The sequence below is a fragment of the Mesoplodon densirostris genome, chromosome 3, assembly GCF_025265405.1.
Source record: "Mesoplodon densirostris isolate mMesDen1 chromosome 3, mMesDen1 primary haplotype, whole genome shotgun sequence".
NCBI lineage: Eukaryota > Metazoa > Chordata > Mammalia > Artiodactyla > Ziphiidae > Mesoplodon > Mesoplodon densirostris.
Window position 1 is genome coordinate 14443356 of NC_082663.1, and position 17395 is coordinate 14460750.

The following is a 17395-nucleotide window of genomic DNA, read 5'->3' on the forward strand; positions in this document are numbered from 1 at the left end:
GACTGGCAAGTGGCAAGTTTAATAAGAAATGGAACTCACATACAAGGCTTGTCTTGAGCATCTGCAAGACCAGTAGATCTCCACACATGCTCACCAGAATGTAAACCTTTATACAGAGGCCTTAACTGGGTGCAGTCACGTGCACAGCCCAGATGGTCTCACCTGCACACAGGCTGCGTCCTTGAAGACAGCTCCCACTATGGGAACGGTGGACAGAACATACCTTCCAAGGACAGGGAAGGTGGTGAGGAGCCTCGGATGACCCAAGTCCAGCTCGTGGGTCAACCAGTGGCCACGTCCTTTCAACGACCTCCTCCAACAGATGGACTCAGAGGGTCTGCATGCATTTTTTACAGAAGTTTCTCCATCCAATAATTCTGATGTGTCATCAGGCTTGGGCTGCATTCAAGTTCTATTTCCCTGTGAGGAGCATTGGCCCAAATGCCTGCTTTCTGTGTGGCCATGCGTTTTGGTGACCAGTAATGTTCTAGAAGACTCCATGGTGGTTTTCCTCCCCCTGGAGTTGACTGAGTCCATCTCTTCCCATTTCACTGCCTCACACCTGCGCCCAGCCCTGCCTTTCCCAGACTGTCCAGTCCTCTTCATCCAAGCCCAGCTTTTCCATAAGCCAAGACAACCTTAGCCTCTTACGTATTCTTTCCCCTGGAACTTAGACATCTGATTTCCTAATGTCCAGGGTGCAAACCTGACTATGTTTAGTGATCCCATGCTTAGCTCTTACTCCAAGATCCCACGGCTACTTCCTCCCAAGGCTCTGTCCTTGTCAGGGCATCAAGAATCCATCCAATTAGTCATGCAAACCCAGTTTCCCTTTCCTGATGCCATTAGAAATGCCTTCCATCCCTCATCAGGAGCCCACTCTTCAGGCATCTTTAGCCCTTAAAAGCAAATCCAGCCTATCTTGGATTTTCCTGCTCGTGCCGGAAATACAAATGTTTCCTTGGCAAGAGCCTCAGGAAAGGCATGAACAATCCCTGAATAAAAAGGACACACCACCCACACAGCTATGGAGCATCTCACTCATTACCCAGACCCGCCTGACTCAGAGTCACTCATTGTCACTTCATATCTGTGGATTCTGTGCTTTCATCAATATTCCCTGGGCACTTAAATACATCACACACACACACTGAAGTGAAAGGTAGTGAATCAAGTCACCATGTGTGTGTGTCTGTCTGTCTGTCTGTGCAGTCCTAAGCCTGGTGCCAAAAGGAATTTTCCTGGACTATGAACTATGTCTGTGTTTGTGACAAGGGAGCTGCCTTGGGCACAGCAGCAAGGAGCCTGAGTGTGCCGTGGAAGCTGGGGCAAAGAGTGTAGTACCAGGATGTCTTCAGATGAAGGGTTCCTACCTATTCAACTGAAAGTAGCTTGAACTACAAGGACATCTATGTCATAAAGCAAGAAGGCCAGAGGAAGGGTGATTCCCAGATTGGTGCATGAGTTCAATGATAGCAATCAGGCTCTTTCCACCCTTTTACTCTGCACCTCACAGTGTTGGCAGGAGTGTCCACCCCTGGGACTGCAAGAGCACTGCTGCAGAGCCAGGCATCACCTATCATCATGACCACATCCAGGGAAAAATATTGGTAATTCCTCCTATGGGTCTCTTTTGATTAGGAAATCAACCTTTCTTAAGATCCCTCACATATACATACAGCATCCTTCCCCCTTAGGTCCCTTTAGCCAGGACTAGCTTCAAGAGAATCATCAAGAGAACTTAGGAACGTATCTGGCATGTGTATATCATGGTGGAAAGATGGATCTGCCAGGAAATAAGAAGCCATGGGGCAGAGACAGGGATAGGATGGCTGTTGGGTAAACAACCAACACTGGATGTTCCAGGGGCTCAGGACCAGATGAGGAGAAGGATGGAAGAATTCTCCTGCCTGAATCTTGGATGGTCCCTCTTGGTACCATTTTGAAAATTACTGTCTCCACGTATCTAGACATACCTTAGAGACAAAGGTCCAGATACTCAGGCATCACCATTTGGGGTTACTACTTAAGGACATCAAAGGCATTTTGTATCTTTCCCAGCACCAGGAGAAACCTGGGAAGACTTTATATTCTTAAATGTATTCAAGAGATAGAAACAAGCTCTGTAAAGCTCCGCTTAGCTGGCCCTGCTATAATAAAAATAGCACCGACTGAAGGCTTAAGCCACAGAAATTTATTTCTCACAGTTCTGGAGGCTGGGAAGCCCCGGGTCTGAGGGCAGCATGGTCAGGTTCTGATGAGAGGCCTCCTCCGGGTTTGCAGGTGGCAGTCTTCTTGCTATGTCCTCACATGGTGGAGAGCAGAGTGGGAGAAAGCAATCTTTCTCAGGTGTCTTATTATAAGGACACTAATCCCTTTTGTGAGGGTTCTACCCTCACGACCAAATCACCTCCCGAAGTCCGCATCTCCTAACACCATCACTTTGGGGCTTAGGATCTCAACATGAATCTTGGAGAGATACAAACATTCAGTCCACAGCAAAGCCAAAGTGAAAAGAGGAGAAACAAGTGGGTGCCAGTGCCTAGACTCACAGCTCAGCTTCTGGTTAGTGGTGGACAACTTTCCACTGAGGGTAGCTGAACTGAAGGAAAGAGAGTGAAGTCACCATTACAAAAATGAATTTCACCCTCGTTCTTGTGAAGTCTGCAAACTTATGGATAAGGAGAATTAAGGAATGTCAGCAAGTAATGGCTGAAGCAGGGGCTTAGAAGTCAGAATATGGGCTTGAGTCCAAATTCTGGCTGTGGGTCATGGTGTGACCTTGGACAAGGCACTCCAGACAGTGTGGGTCTGCTGGAACCTTGTTTAAACAACGTGTGGCACATTCTGAGCCAGCAGGGAGAGGAAACGGGCTATTCACAGACAGGACACGGGCAAACTCAGGCTGCACAAAAGGTAGTACTATCACACTCATTGACACCAGCGACTACTGGGCAAGACACAACAGTGTTTGCAATTCTACAAACTTCCATGGTGGTACTACTTCTACGGAGAAGAGAGGGGGGTCTCCTGAACCCCACTAGCCCTCCTTGCACACCCCTCCTAGTCTTTCTCTCTCCCTTCCCCTCAGCCCTCATGTTTCTGGTGTTTTATAGGGTCAGGGGCTGCCCAGGTTTGTTCTCTGAACCCCTGAAGCTCTTTGCCTTCTTGGGACTATAGTCTATGTCCTAACTCTTCTGTAATCTTTGTGCTTCATGAAAACTTACCTCCCCTGCATACCATGGCTTCTGGGACTGACATTTCACTTAAATGCTGTCCAGCTAAGATGCTGGTAATTGATTCCAGGTCAAGAAGTACCCCCACACGTCCCCTCCCATTTCCCAGTTGATACTTGCATTTTACAGGGGTTTCCTATGTCTACTTGCAAGAGATTCAAATGTGGGAAGATTTCTACTGTCCCTAAAATCATTCATCTGTTCCATCTGTAGCTCAGGCAAGAGTTCTCTTGGGAAAATATCATTCTTTTGTATTAGAGACAGTAAAGCCAGAGTGGATGAAAGTGACAGCTCCAATGTCAGGGCATCTGGGTTCAAATCCTGGTTCTATCACTCATTAACTGTGAACCTGGGCAAGTGAATTAACATCTCTGTGCCCAAATTTTCACACAAGAAAGAAATAAAGAAAGAGCTAAACAGACACAGAAAGGGCAAAAAGGATTATTGTAAATTCCTCTTTGGACTGGTGTAAGAATGCAAGGAGTATTACGGACTAAATGTTTGTGTCTCCCCTCCTCCCCATTCATATGTTGAAGCCCCAAGCCCCAGTGTGATGGTGTTTAGAGGTGGGGTCTTTGAGAGGTGATTAGGTTTAGATGAGGTCCAGAGAGCGAGGTACCAGTGATGGGATTAGTGTCCTTCTAAGAAGAGGAAGAGAGACCAGAGTTCTCTCTGTCTCTCTCTCTCTCTATCTCTCCCTCTCCCAGGTGAGGATATAGCCAGAAGGCAGCCATCTGCAAGCCAGGAAGACAGTCCTCCCCAGAACCACTCTGGCACCTTGATCTTGGAACTTCTACTTCCAGAACTGTGAGAAATAAGTGTCTGTTGTTTAAGGTGCCTAGTCTATGGTACTTTGTTATGGCAGCCTGAGCTGACAACGACAATGAGTTAAGGCACAGAAGCAGAACAGAATGAAAGGCGTTGATGTATAGAGAGCACTCATAGGCATCAGTCAGATGCTAAAGTTTTACTGTCAATAACAGCAGGGATGGAGTTTGTTGAATCGATTTTTTTAATATTGCATCTAAATGTTATTTATCTTGATTACTGAATTTGTTGACGCCGCCTTAAATTTTGTGCCCAAGGTGAGTGCCTTATTCATCTCACTTAGTTCCAGCCCAGGTTACTATTCCCTGACAACTGGTAAATGCTCAGTTATAGTTGTAATTCCTTAAGCTTAAAAGCAACAGTGTATCCATTAATTATATGTTTACAATAAATTTTGTTGAGGGTTATGTTCTAAGTGGTCTGGTGAGGAAATCCATTTACAAATCCCTATTCCTGGTGTTTCTGGGTCACTTACTTCACACTGTAAATAACAGAAAGGTCAGAATGGCATGAAAATAGCACAAGTTGTGCCATTCCTGACCCAGAAAGACATATGACCTGAGGTAATGGAACCAGCTGAAATTCAGGTGGAAAACCTTTGGCCAGGTCATCCATCTCCATCTGAATACTCATCATAAATACAGAGCAAAGTCATTATGGCCTTTTTTATTTTTCCTGAGTCCCACCCCCCTCCTTAGCGCTGACCCTTGCCCCTGTCTGAGCTGGGACCTACAGAAAAGATTCTCACTTCATGTTACATCCCAGCCACCCACAACAGACATCACTTCTGAACGTGATGGGCATTGCAACAAACATCGCCGAAGTCACTTCTCCTCATGATCCCTCTGAAGTCTGCACCCCTTTTCTTTCAGTGAGTTTAAATCACTTTCCAATACCCATCTATCTTTACAACATCCTCAAGAAGAACATCAGCCAAGAAGAGACATTATTTCCTCTACTTTATACATGAGGACCCTGTGTAAAGGAAACTCACACTTCATCTACTCCATGCCTAATGAGGTGGTCTAAGCTATCCACTGAGGCCATGATTCTTGGTCTTCTGTTCACTAATGCCCCAAGCCCATCTTGCTTTCTTCACTGGTGCTCTTCCCTCAAGGATTCATGTATTTAGAGTTCAGGTGGATCTTTAGCAAAAAGGACCAAACACTTTTAACTGGGAATCCCATTCCCAGTGGATAGAGCTCTTCCCAGAAAGTGTGCATCAAAGGGAATCTATATTCTAATCATGGCACGACCATGATCATCATGGCAGTCATTGGTCAAGTAAGAAGGAAGGGAAAGAGCAGAAGTATTGGACATTTGCTAGGGGCCAGAGTGCTGATGCAGTGGGAGTCTATGGGGAAAGAGTCAGACTGTGATGTCCACGTGAACAGCACAGCACAGGTCACTAGCACAAGTGAGCCAGCACTGGCCTCCCATGAACAAAAAAGAACCACCATGGAATTCTGGCTCTGGCCTAGGAAATAGAATCTTGGTCGAGGATGTATCCTTATCCAGGAGTGTGATTTTCAGGAACGTACAATATTTGGGTCTTTGCTGCTAATTTATAATATGAGGGGTTTAGGCTAGACAAGACGTTTTCTACCTGGGTCCGTCTGACACGTGGATTTGCCTTAAGGTGTCTGTGGGGGGCACTCAAGCCAGTGGGGCTCAGGAGCTGCCATGTTGGGACCAAAGCATTCCCCTTTGATCTGTTTTACATGCTAGGACCACACCTAAGGTTGTCTCTGAATAAAGAGCTCTGTGGTTGATAATAAAACAAAGCAAAACAAAACAAAAACTAGTAGCATGGATGTTCTCAAATCTTTCTTTCAATATCATCAGTCAATGATTTAATAAAAGTTAGTGATATGTTTTACAAATGGACCCTCTGTCAATGCCCTCCAACAAAGACCTCAGAAATAGCACCCTTGAAGAACTTGGCTTTATTCTTCGTAGCAGGGAGGGAGGATGCCCACCCAGAGGAACCATGGGGCACATCTGTAGGGAAGCAGTAGAAGGAAGCTATTCTAGACTTTGTGTTCTGCTTGGGTAATTATGAGAAGGGAGAGGTGGGTAAGGGGAGGGAAGAAAGTCCTAAGGAAACAGGGGTTTGGTCTGGACTGGGTGCTGTCAGAAAGTGGGAGCATTCTATGGTTGGGTATATTCAAAGGCTTACTACAGGGAGGGCGGGCTGGAACAAGGATAAACTGTAACTGGTAAAGAAGCAGCACTCACTCATCTTAGCTGAGAGAGAGGAGGTGTGGTGTTTGCTGGGTGCACAGTGGCCTTTTGGTCTCACTTCGTCTTGGTCTCAGAGTGACTTTGTCTGACATTGACACGTCCAGTGTGAGATCCCAGTGTGAGATTGTTTACATGAGCGGAACACAGGGTCTAGCTGTGAGCATCAGGCCAGCTCCCGCATGCCAGGGACTGCTTTTTATTTTCTTATCTCAATTCAAAGGTTTGTTTTAACTTTGAAAGAAATCCTTAAATCAGCACCTTCCCACTCAGAGCTCCTCAATACAATCAGGTGCTTCTGTGAATGAGCTGAATAAACATTCATGTGAAAAATCCTACCCACAGTGTCCTTCCCACCTCCCTCTCTTTGCCCACCCAGAGACACCCGAGTGATGCTGAGATTTGTCTGCCTTGTGTTCACATCCCTGAGAAATTCTGGGAGACACCAAAGAAGAATAAACACAGGACAGAAGAGGAGAAGGATGACATGAGATAAAGACATATGTGCGTTTTTTCATTAATGTGGCTCATTGCATCAAAAAGCCAGACAGAATGAATGTTGCCTGTTTTTCCATCAGGTGGTGACTGGCCAGTGGCTACATGAGCATCAAGGTGAATTCCTCTGTAATGAAATAATTCGGAAGGTATGCATGCCCCCTTAAAGGAAATGGGGTTGAAATGAAGATGGTCAATAGACACAATTCTTTAGAGGTGAAAGGGAGAAGATGTAGAGATAAATGATATTTGAGCTGTTAGAATATATGTGGAAAAATTAGTGAATAAATCAGCTAAAACCACACTCACATACATACATGAACATACATGCTTTATTTGCTTTCTTTTTTTTTAAGTTATCTACAATTTCCTGGCAGGTATAGAGTTACTTAATAGACTAAATTATTAGTAGGAAAATGGCATTGGGAACATTCTAAGTTCCTTGTCTAGATGGTCCTCATTCTTGGTCAGTCCTGGCAGGACTGTGTTATATATCCTAAGATAAGAATGGCAATGGTTCAGAGGAAGGGACTCTGACCAAGGAATCAAAGATCCACGTTCCAGTCCCACAGTTGACCAGGAGTGTCATTTGGGCAGGGCACTTAGCCTCTGTGGGATTCTAGTTTCCTTTGTTATCTAATGGCAGATTTGGACAAAAATTTCTTTAAGTCCGTTCTAGCTGAAATGTGCAATGATTACGTGACCCACACCTTCTCTGCATCAGAAATAGGTACCTTCCTCTGTGGTGAGCTGACCCCTCAGGCACGAGATCTACAGTTTGAGCTCCAAAATAACTATAGTGAGCACTTACTGTTTTCGGCCTTTTAGCATCTGTATTAGTCAGGGTTCTCCAGAGAAGCAGAACCAATAGGACATATCTAGATATGTATGTTAGAGGAGATTTATTACAGGAATTGGCTAACACACTTACAGAAGTCGAGAAGTCCAACAATCTGCCAGCTGCACCTGGAGAACCAGGAAAGCTGGTGGAATAATTCAGTCTGAGACTGGAGGCTGAGAACCAGGAGGCTGCATGTCCCAGCTCTCGAAAAGTGAGGAAATTCATCTTCTGCTTTTTTGTTCTTTTCCAGCCCTTAGCGGACTGGATGATGCCCGCCCACACTGGTGAGGACAGATCTTCTTCACTCAGTCCACCGATTCAAAAGCTCTTCTCTTCCAGAAACACCCTCAACAGACACACCCAGAAATAACGTTTGACCAGCTCTCTGGGCTTCCATCAGCCCAGTCTAGTTGACACATAAAATTAACCATCACAGCATCCATCACACCATGTTCAATAATCTATATTTGAAAGCCTCAGTTTTGTTTGAGGATTCACACACACACACCGTTAGCAGTCCAGGTGGTTTGGATGAGTGCTCACTTCCCCTGCAAACCAATCAGAATAATTCCATCATTTTGGTCACCGTGCTTGACTGGTCTGTACGAGTACCTAACTCAGGTTTGTTCAAAGTGAACCTTCCAACTTGAGAGGTAGGTGCTTTGGGAAGAAGATTCCACCTGGGAGGATAGGCGTCTAATCAAGTTTCTAGAGCTAATTACCAGCCTATAAGAGATCTGAGGGAGAAAAGAACATGTTAAGTTCTGTGGACTCTATAGGGAAAAGGACCTAGTTTCCCCAACAGAAGAAAATAGAGCAGAGAGAGAGAGAGAGGGAGGGAGGGAAGGAGTAGACAGCTATAAAGAGATCTAAACAACTTATTACCCAATCAGGTGTAGGGAACTAACTCGGGTACTGATTCAAATATGTAAAACAATCAAGGAAATGTGAACTGACAGGATGTTTGACAATATTAAAGAATTATTGTTAAAAATTTTAGATGTGATGATGATAGTACAGGTATTTTTTAAGAGAATCTTTATCCTTTAGAGATTCATACTGAAATATCTACATATGAAATAACATCTGGGACTTGTTTCAACATAACTTGGGATGGGGAGGGAATAGATGAAACAGGATTTTCTGGGTGTGAATGACTGTTGAAGCTGGTGATGGGAAACCAGGACTCAGTAGATCATTCTCTCTACTTTTAGATATACTTGAAAATTTGCATAAAATAATTTTTAAATAAAATCACATATATGCTTTCTAAACACAAAAACTCCACTTTTGAGAAATGACACAAATTATAGACAAAGACGTTTATTTTAAGATTATTTGTAATGGAAAAAAACTAAACGTTGAACTACAGGTTAAGTAGATTATAGTAATTCCTTTCAATATAATGATATGCACCCTTCAGTTATGTCTAGGAATAGTTTTTAAAGACATGGGGTATATTTATATAGTATTAACTGAAATGTATATCAAGACTATAATATTATCTCAAATAAGTGAAATGTATATCACATGAAAAATTGTACTTATTTCTAAAGAGGCTCATTACCATGATTTTTATTGAGGGGCATATGACCTTGTTAAAAGGGCAGGTTCTAGAGGGAGTTGGAGCCTCAGCTCAGCCACATACTAGATGTGACCTTGAGCAAATCATTTTACCTCCATGTTCTAATCTCTTAAATGGGCATAATCGTGATACCTACCTCAGAGGTTGTAAGATTTAAGTACATTGATTTATTTAAAACACCCACAACAATGCTGCCATATAGTAAGTGCTTTACTAATGTTGGCTGTTACTACCGTTCACAGTATAGTGCATATAATACATGCTGATACTGGTTGCCTGAAAATTGACGCTTTACATGGAACGTATTTCTAATTTTCCAAAGCACCGTTGCCATGTTATTCTATTTTATTCTTGTAACAGCACAGTGAGATAAGAAGAAGTCGAATAATAACTATTTTCAAAATGAAGACTAAAACTCAGTTGCAGAGAGTCGAAGGAACTTTCCTGAAGTGCCCCTGGTGATCTGCTAGAGGTCACGAATCATCTACCTTGGTCTCCTGGCTTCTGCTCTGCCAAAGACGCCTTTCTGCGAGCAATCAGGTCATCACGCGGCGGACTGCTAGCTGCTGTCATTCAGGCCCAGACATTATTTTTAATCTCGCTACTCTGGTAGATAACGGTTCCAAATTCCAGGGCTGGAGCAATAAGGCCTCCCCCCCAGGCTAAGTACTGGAGAGTCAGAGACCATTTTGTGTGCCTGGAGCCTCCGATAACTGACAGCATTCTGCTGCTCCAGCTCGGGTTCATTTCTCTTGCCTGAACTGGCCCTGTCTGGGCACCTCCAGAAGGATGGTGTCCTCACAGCCCATCCAGATTGTGAGGGCCTTTATCTGCATCTCTTGATTAGCGTTCTATTTGTATGCAAATAAGTCCCTGCCTTTGTTGCTTGTGGATAAATGGCCACTGCAAACTGGAGCTCTTCTGGTGAAAGGACTGGAAGTGATCTTAGAGAATAAGAAGTCAAATTTGTGTATTTTAAAGATGCGGAAACTCAGGCTCAGAGTGACCAAATGGATCCCCCAGGGACATGTTGCTAGTGAGAGCAGCCAGTCCAAATATTGGGATCCCCATAGACCATATTTTTATCTCTACCCTAGAACCTCAGTTGAGCTGGAAAAAACAATCACTGATTAATATCAGTCTATCAGTTACTCTGTGTGTGTGTGTGTGTGTGTGTGTGTGTGTGTGTGTGTGTGTGTGAAAGAGAGAGAGAGAAAGAGAGAGAGATAGAGAGGGGTAGAGAGTCGGGGGGGCGGGTACGGGTTAGGGGTGTTATCCCTAAATCATTGGTTTCCAAATTGTGGGACTCACCTCCTTAAAGCAGAGATTGTGCTTAGTTAACAGTTACTTTAATCCTTCAATAAACTTCTATCTTTTTAAACAAAAGGTATTTTTATTTTTTAAATAAATATAGATGGTTAAATTATTGTCCAATTTTAATTGACAAACAATCTGATTCAACTGCTACCTTTAAATTAGTTAAACAAGGAGGCCATTAGACAGAGGTGGTACCAATGCCATGGCAGCCTATGTAAGCAAAGCATATTCTAAGCCTGAAAGGGTCTCAAGTTTTGAAATCAAAACCTAAAGACAACCAATCACAAACAGCCATCTGATTCTAAGCTACAGCCAACCAGTAATTTTCGCACTTTGTTTCCGCTTTTTCTGTATAATGTCTCTCCCCAGCTCCTGTCAGTGGAGCATTCCTAACAACTTCCGGCTTGATGTTGCCTGATTCAAATAGGTGTTTGTTCAAATAAACTCTTAAAATTTGTCATGTGCCTTCGTTTATTTTTTGAACAACACTGAAAGTCCAAATACTGTCAAACGATTGCCATTAAATATTTTAATGTAGAAAGAGAGGGAACCTCATAATAAAAAAGATTACGTTTTCTTGCCATACGAAACAAACTGGGTGAACTGGGTGATGGGGTTGGAGGAACGCAAGGAAACTTTGGGAGATATGGGATATGACTATTATCTCACTCGTGGTGATCTTTCGCAGATGTTCAAACTCATCAAATTGTCTACAGTAATTATGTGCACTTCTTTGTTTATCAATTGTACCTCAATAAAACTATTTTTTAAAAGGATGGGGAAAAGCAATTATAAGTCAAAAGGAAAAGATGAAAGAGGGGTTAAAATAGTCATTTGAAGATGAAAAGAAAGGGAATAAGCATCGAGATTGCTTAATAAAAATGTAAATCATAACTGACATCCACACATACACAAAAAGTGGGAAATAACTCATGTTCACCATCCCCAAAAAGCCCAGGAGGGCTAGAAAATGCCTGGGGTCAAAGTGCAGGAGCTCGGGCCCAGCCAGGAGCACACAAAGAACAAAACTTCCCCCAGTTCCCTCCTAACAGAGGGAAGGTCAGAAGGAGTTCGTGCTGCTGGAAGGGTAGTAACACCACCCAGCGCCCAGGAGAAATCCTTGCTGTTGAGGGCTGTGTAGTTCTTCAGGAGGGGAACTGCCTTTCGGAGGCACAGCTGATACATATTGGTTTGGCCTGACAGCGTCCAGCAGAAACTAAGGGGTGAGAATATTTGTAAATGCCCGTCTTTACCCCAAGTCATCTTGGTGATCATGGCAACACACTTAGGAGTGAAATTCAAATGTGACCCATGGGCTTTAAGTGTCAAGATGGGTGAGAAAGTCCCAAGGACCATCAGAGTGTGTACGTGGGTCTACAGAGGACACCCCACATGATCCAATGTTGTTCACAGGGCCAGACTGGTTCACACAGGCAGGCTGCTATGCTGATGTACCTGGGAGCTTTTGAATTTCTTTTGTACCAGAACGAGGAGGGGAAAGTTGCTTGTGCAAAAGCAAGAGGTGAGGATGAGATGGGGACAACATGGCAGTGCCCTCCCACATCTGCCCATCCACCCAAGTCCAGCCTTCTTGGGGCTAGATTTGAGCCCCAAGGAGGAGGTCTTAGGTCAAAGCATGAGGTAGCTATGTTCAGGGACCGGGGGCTCCTTACACAGAAGGCACCATTCCATTCACTTTACATACATGATGTCATTTAATTTTGACAGCAATCCCTGAGGTAGGTACAGCTATTGTCCAGATTTTATAGATATGGAAACCGAGTCACAGAGAGGGTAAGCATCTACCTCAAAGACACACAGTAAGACGTGCAGTCACGATTCTAACACAGATGGTCAAACTCTTAACCACTGAGCCACATGGCCTCAGCTCCACAGGCAACGATGCTTTGGGAGCCCAGGTGACCAGAGACAACCTGCCCCCATCTTCCCAGGAACCCAGGGACATGAAGCAGAGCAGGATCTTGGAAAGGCCTTGGAGCAGGGACTGCAGTGGCCCCTTGACCAGGAGGGTGGAGCCGACAGGGTGAGCCAGAAGATGCTGCACACCTGGACACACCCGGACATGCCCAGGGTCCATCAGGTCCTGGGTCTGCTCTGGAGACACCCTGTTGGAGCCAATGGGATTCAAGTTCCCAGCTCTTGAAGGAAATGGTCATGAAGAGGAGAGAGAGAAACCCCGTAGCACTTCCTTTACCCTCCCTCCACACCTAGACCTAATCCTGGCCTGTCCTTCCCGGGTTAAGGTGGTGTCCTCAGTGCCTCAAATGACTGGCATAACATGAAGGGACTTAGCTATTACCAGAAACCCAGCCAACTACAGCATCTCAGAAACATACTGAGGACAACCACCCACTTCACTGAGCCCCCATGACTTAGAAACGCCCTCTGGGCTCCCAAACTGGAGTAGGGAAGCTGGCATTTGGTGGGACAGGAGCTGTGCAACGTGAAATGGTAGGATGCATTTACTATTAAAAAGAAGCAGCAGCAGCCACATCTCTATTGCTTCCTTGGAGCCCGGGTTTCCCGCCAAGTGTGTCGAGTGTGCCTAATTGCAGCCACCAGCAGACCATGGGGTCCCTTGTGGCAGAGGGAGCTGGCAGGAGGCATCAGGGGAGAGCCAGTCCCACCCTCCCTGGGGACCCAGGTGACAGCGTCATCCAAATCTTGCTGCAATTAGGAGATACCAGCTCCCCCTCTGCAGGCTTCTTTGTGGCCACAAAGAAAACCAGAGCATTATTATTCTTCAGTCATCCTACAAGTTGCTGAGCCTTGAAAGCTCTAACAGAGGTGGCTGCCGGGGCAGCCCACGTTTAATTGCTTCACACATGGATCCCGTTTATGGGGCTTTTGCTCTGTATTTAACGCCACAGCTGGTGATGGATTGTCGCTGTTTGAATGTGCTCCGGTCCTCTGCACACTGCTTTATAACTGATGGGGGAAGATGTCCTCTCTTTGGCAAATTGTATCTGGCCTTTCCAGCCCAGTGGTAATTAATGTTTGTTCTCATCCAATGGGCAGAGTCAAAGAAATACAGCTCTCATTAGCTCCTGCTCAATTAAGAAAAATTCTCCTCTGTCCCCATGACTCAAAAACTGCTATCAAGCTGGAGCTGCTTGAATTACACAGCTGGGAGGACCAGGAGGGCATCCTAGCTGCCTGTGGTGCTCCAGCCTCATCCCCGTCGGCATCCAGACTCCTTCAGTCTCCTCCAGTGCCCCCCACCCCACCCATTCCACACCCACCTCCTAAGGAACCAGAAGGACAATAATAACTAGATAATAACTAATGTTTGTTGAGTGCTCACCATGTCCTAAACAATGCACATGGATCAGCTCATAAATGACGCACATGGATCAGCTCATATATGACTCACATGGACCAGATCATAAATGACACACATGAACCAGCTCTTAAAGGATGAATATGAATTTGCTCATAAATGATGCAGATGAATTAGCTCATTTAGGCATGGTCACGTATCTATGATGCCAGGAACTCACGAGTTGAATAAGAACTTTTTTTTTTAAGACTACATGTTTAGGGGCTTCTCTGGTGGCGCAGTGGTTAAGAATCCGCCTGCTAATGCAAGGGACACGGGTTTGAGCCCTAGGCCGGGAAGATCCCACATGATGCAGAGCAACTAAACCTACACGCCACAACTACTGAGCCTGTGCTCTAGAGCCCACGAGCCACAACAACTGAAGACCTTGTGCCACAGCTACTGAAGCCTGTGAAGCTAGAGCCCATGCTCCACAACAAGAGAAGCCACCACAATGAGAAACCCATGAACCACAACAAAGAGTAGGCCCCACTCACTGCAACTAGAGGAAGCCCATGCGCAGCAACGAAGACCCAATGCAGCCATAAAATAAACAAATAAATAAAATTTTAAAGGCTATATGTTTATATTCTTCCTTAAAGATTGTGTTTGACAGAGCTGGAGGAATCAGGCTCCCTGACTTCAGACTATACTACAAAGCTACAGTAATCAAGACAGTATGGTACTGGCACAAAAACAGAAATATAGATCAATGGAACAGGATAGAAAGCCCAGAGGTAAACCCACGCACATATGGTCATGTTATCTTTGATAAGGGAGGCAAGAATATACAGTGGAGAAAAGACAGCCTCTTCAATAAGTGGTGCTGGGAAAACTGGACAACTACATGTAAAAGAATGAAATTAGAACACTCCCTAACACCATACACAGAAATAAACTCAAAATGGATTAAAGACCTAAATGTAAGGCCAGACACTATCAAACTCTCAGAGGAAAACATAGGCAGAACACTCTATGACATAAATCACAGCAAGATCCTTTTTGACCCACCTCCTAGAGAAGTGGAAATAAAAACAAAAATAAACAAATGGGACCTAATGAAAGTTAAAAGCTTTGCACTGCAAAGGAAACCATAAACAAGACGAAAAGACAACCCTGAGAATGGGAGAAGATAGTTGCAAATGAAGCAACTGACAAAGGATTAATCTCCAAAACTTACAAGCAGCTCATGCAGCTCAATATCAAAAAAACAAACAACCCAATCCAAAAATGGGCAGAAGACCTAAAGAGACATTTCTCCACAGAAGATATACAGACAGCCAACAAACACATGAAAGAATGCTCAACATCACTAATCATTAGAGAAATGCAAATCAAAACTACAATGAGGTATCATCTCACACCAGTCAGAATGGCCATCATCAAAAAATCTAGAAACAATAAACACTGGAGAGGGTGTGGAGAAAAGGGAACACTCTTGCACTGCTGGTGGGAATGTGAATTGGTACAGCCACTATGGAGAACAGTATGGAGGTTCCTTTAAAAACTACAAATAGAACTACCATATGACCCAGCAATCCCACTACTGGGCATATACCCTGAGAAAACCATAATTCAGAAACAGTCATGTACCAAAATGTTCATTGCAGCTCTATTTACAATAGCCCGGAGATGGAAACAACCTAAGTGTCCATCAACAGATGAATGGATAAAGAAGATGTGGCACATATATACAATGGAATATTACTCAGCCATAAAAAGAAACGAAATTGAGCTATTTGTAATGAGGTGGATAGACCTAGAGTCTGTCATACAGAGTGAAATAAGTCAGAAAGAGAAAGGCAAATACCATACACTAACACATATATATGGAATTTAAGGGGAAAAAGTGTCATGAAGAACCTAGGGGTAAAACAGGAATAAAGACACAGACCTATTTGAGAATGGATTTGAGGATATGGGGAGGGGGAAGGGTAAGCTGTGACAAAGTGTGAGAGAGGCATGGACATATACACACTACCAAACGTAAGGTAGATAGCTAGTGGGAAGCAGCTGCATAGCACAGGGAGATCAGATCAGTGCTTTGTGACCGCCTGGAGGGGTGGGATAGGGAGGGTGAGAGGGAGGGAGATGCAAGAGGGAAGGGATATGGGAACAGATATATATGTATAACTGATTCACTTTATTATAAAGCAGAAACTAACACACCATTGTGAAGCAATTATACTCCAATAAAGTTGTAAAAAAATAATAATAATTAAAAAAATTTTTTTAAATAAATAAAAAAACTACAATGAGATATCAGCTCACACTGGTCAGAATGGCCATCAACAAAAAATCTACAAACAATAAATGCTGGAGAGGGTGTGGAGAAAAGGGAACCCTCCTACACTGTTGGTGGGAATGTAAATTGATTCCGACACTATGGAGAACAGTATGGAGGTTCCTTCAAAAACTAAAAAGAGAACTACCATACGACCCAGCAATCCCACTACTGGGCATATACCCTGAGAAAACCATAATTCAAAAAGAGTCATGTACCACAATGTTCAATGCAGCTCTATTTACAATAGCCAGGACATGGAAGCAACCTAAGTGTCCATCAACAGATGAATGGATAAAGAAGATGTGGCACATATATACAATGGAATATTACTCAGCCATAAAAAGGAACGAAATTGAGCTATTTGTAGTGAGGTGGATGGATCTAGAGTCAGTCATACAGAGTGAAGTAAGTCAGAAAGAGAAAAACAAATACCATATGCTAACACATATACATGGAATCTAAAAAACAAACCAAAAAAATGGTCATGAAGAACCTAGGGGCAGGACAGGAATAAAGACACAGATGTAGAGAATGGACTTGAGGATATGGGGAGGGGGAAGGATAAGCTGGCACAAAGTGAGAGAGTGGCATGGACATTATACACTACCAAATGTAAAATAGATAGCTAGTGGCAATCAGCCGCATAGTACAGGGAGATCAGCTCAGTGCTTTGTGTCCACCTAGAGGGGTGGGATAGGGAGGGTGGGAGGGAGATGCAAGAGGGAAGAGATATGGGGATACATGTATATGTATCACTTTGTTATAAAGCAGAAACTAACACACCATTGTAAAGCAATTATACTCCAATAAAGATGTTAAAATAAATAAATAAATAAATAAATTCAATTTTTAAAAAAAGATTGTGTTTGAAATAAAAACAAAATATTTACTTTCTCATAGAGAACTTACAAATCTCCTAACATTTGTTGGTGGTCTCCAGTGTCAGAATCACTCCTTATAACATAATAATATACTTTCATTCTCTCTACAACTTGAGGTGATATAAACAAAGACTAAATACTCTTTTAATGAATTTGATTTTAGTTTAAATAAGCAGGACTTCTTTCAATTATTCTTCTTTTCCCCATTTCTTTTCTTTTCTTTCTTTCAAAATCCATGTATTTTTTAATAATATTTACTGGAGTATAGGTGCTTTACAATGTTGTGTTAGTTTCCACTGTGCAGCAAAGTGAATCAGGTATACGTATACATATATCCCTTCTTT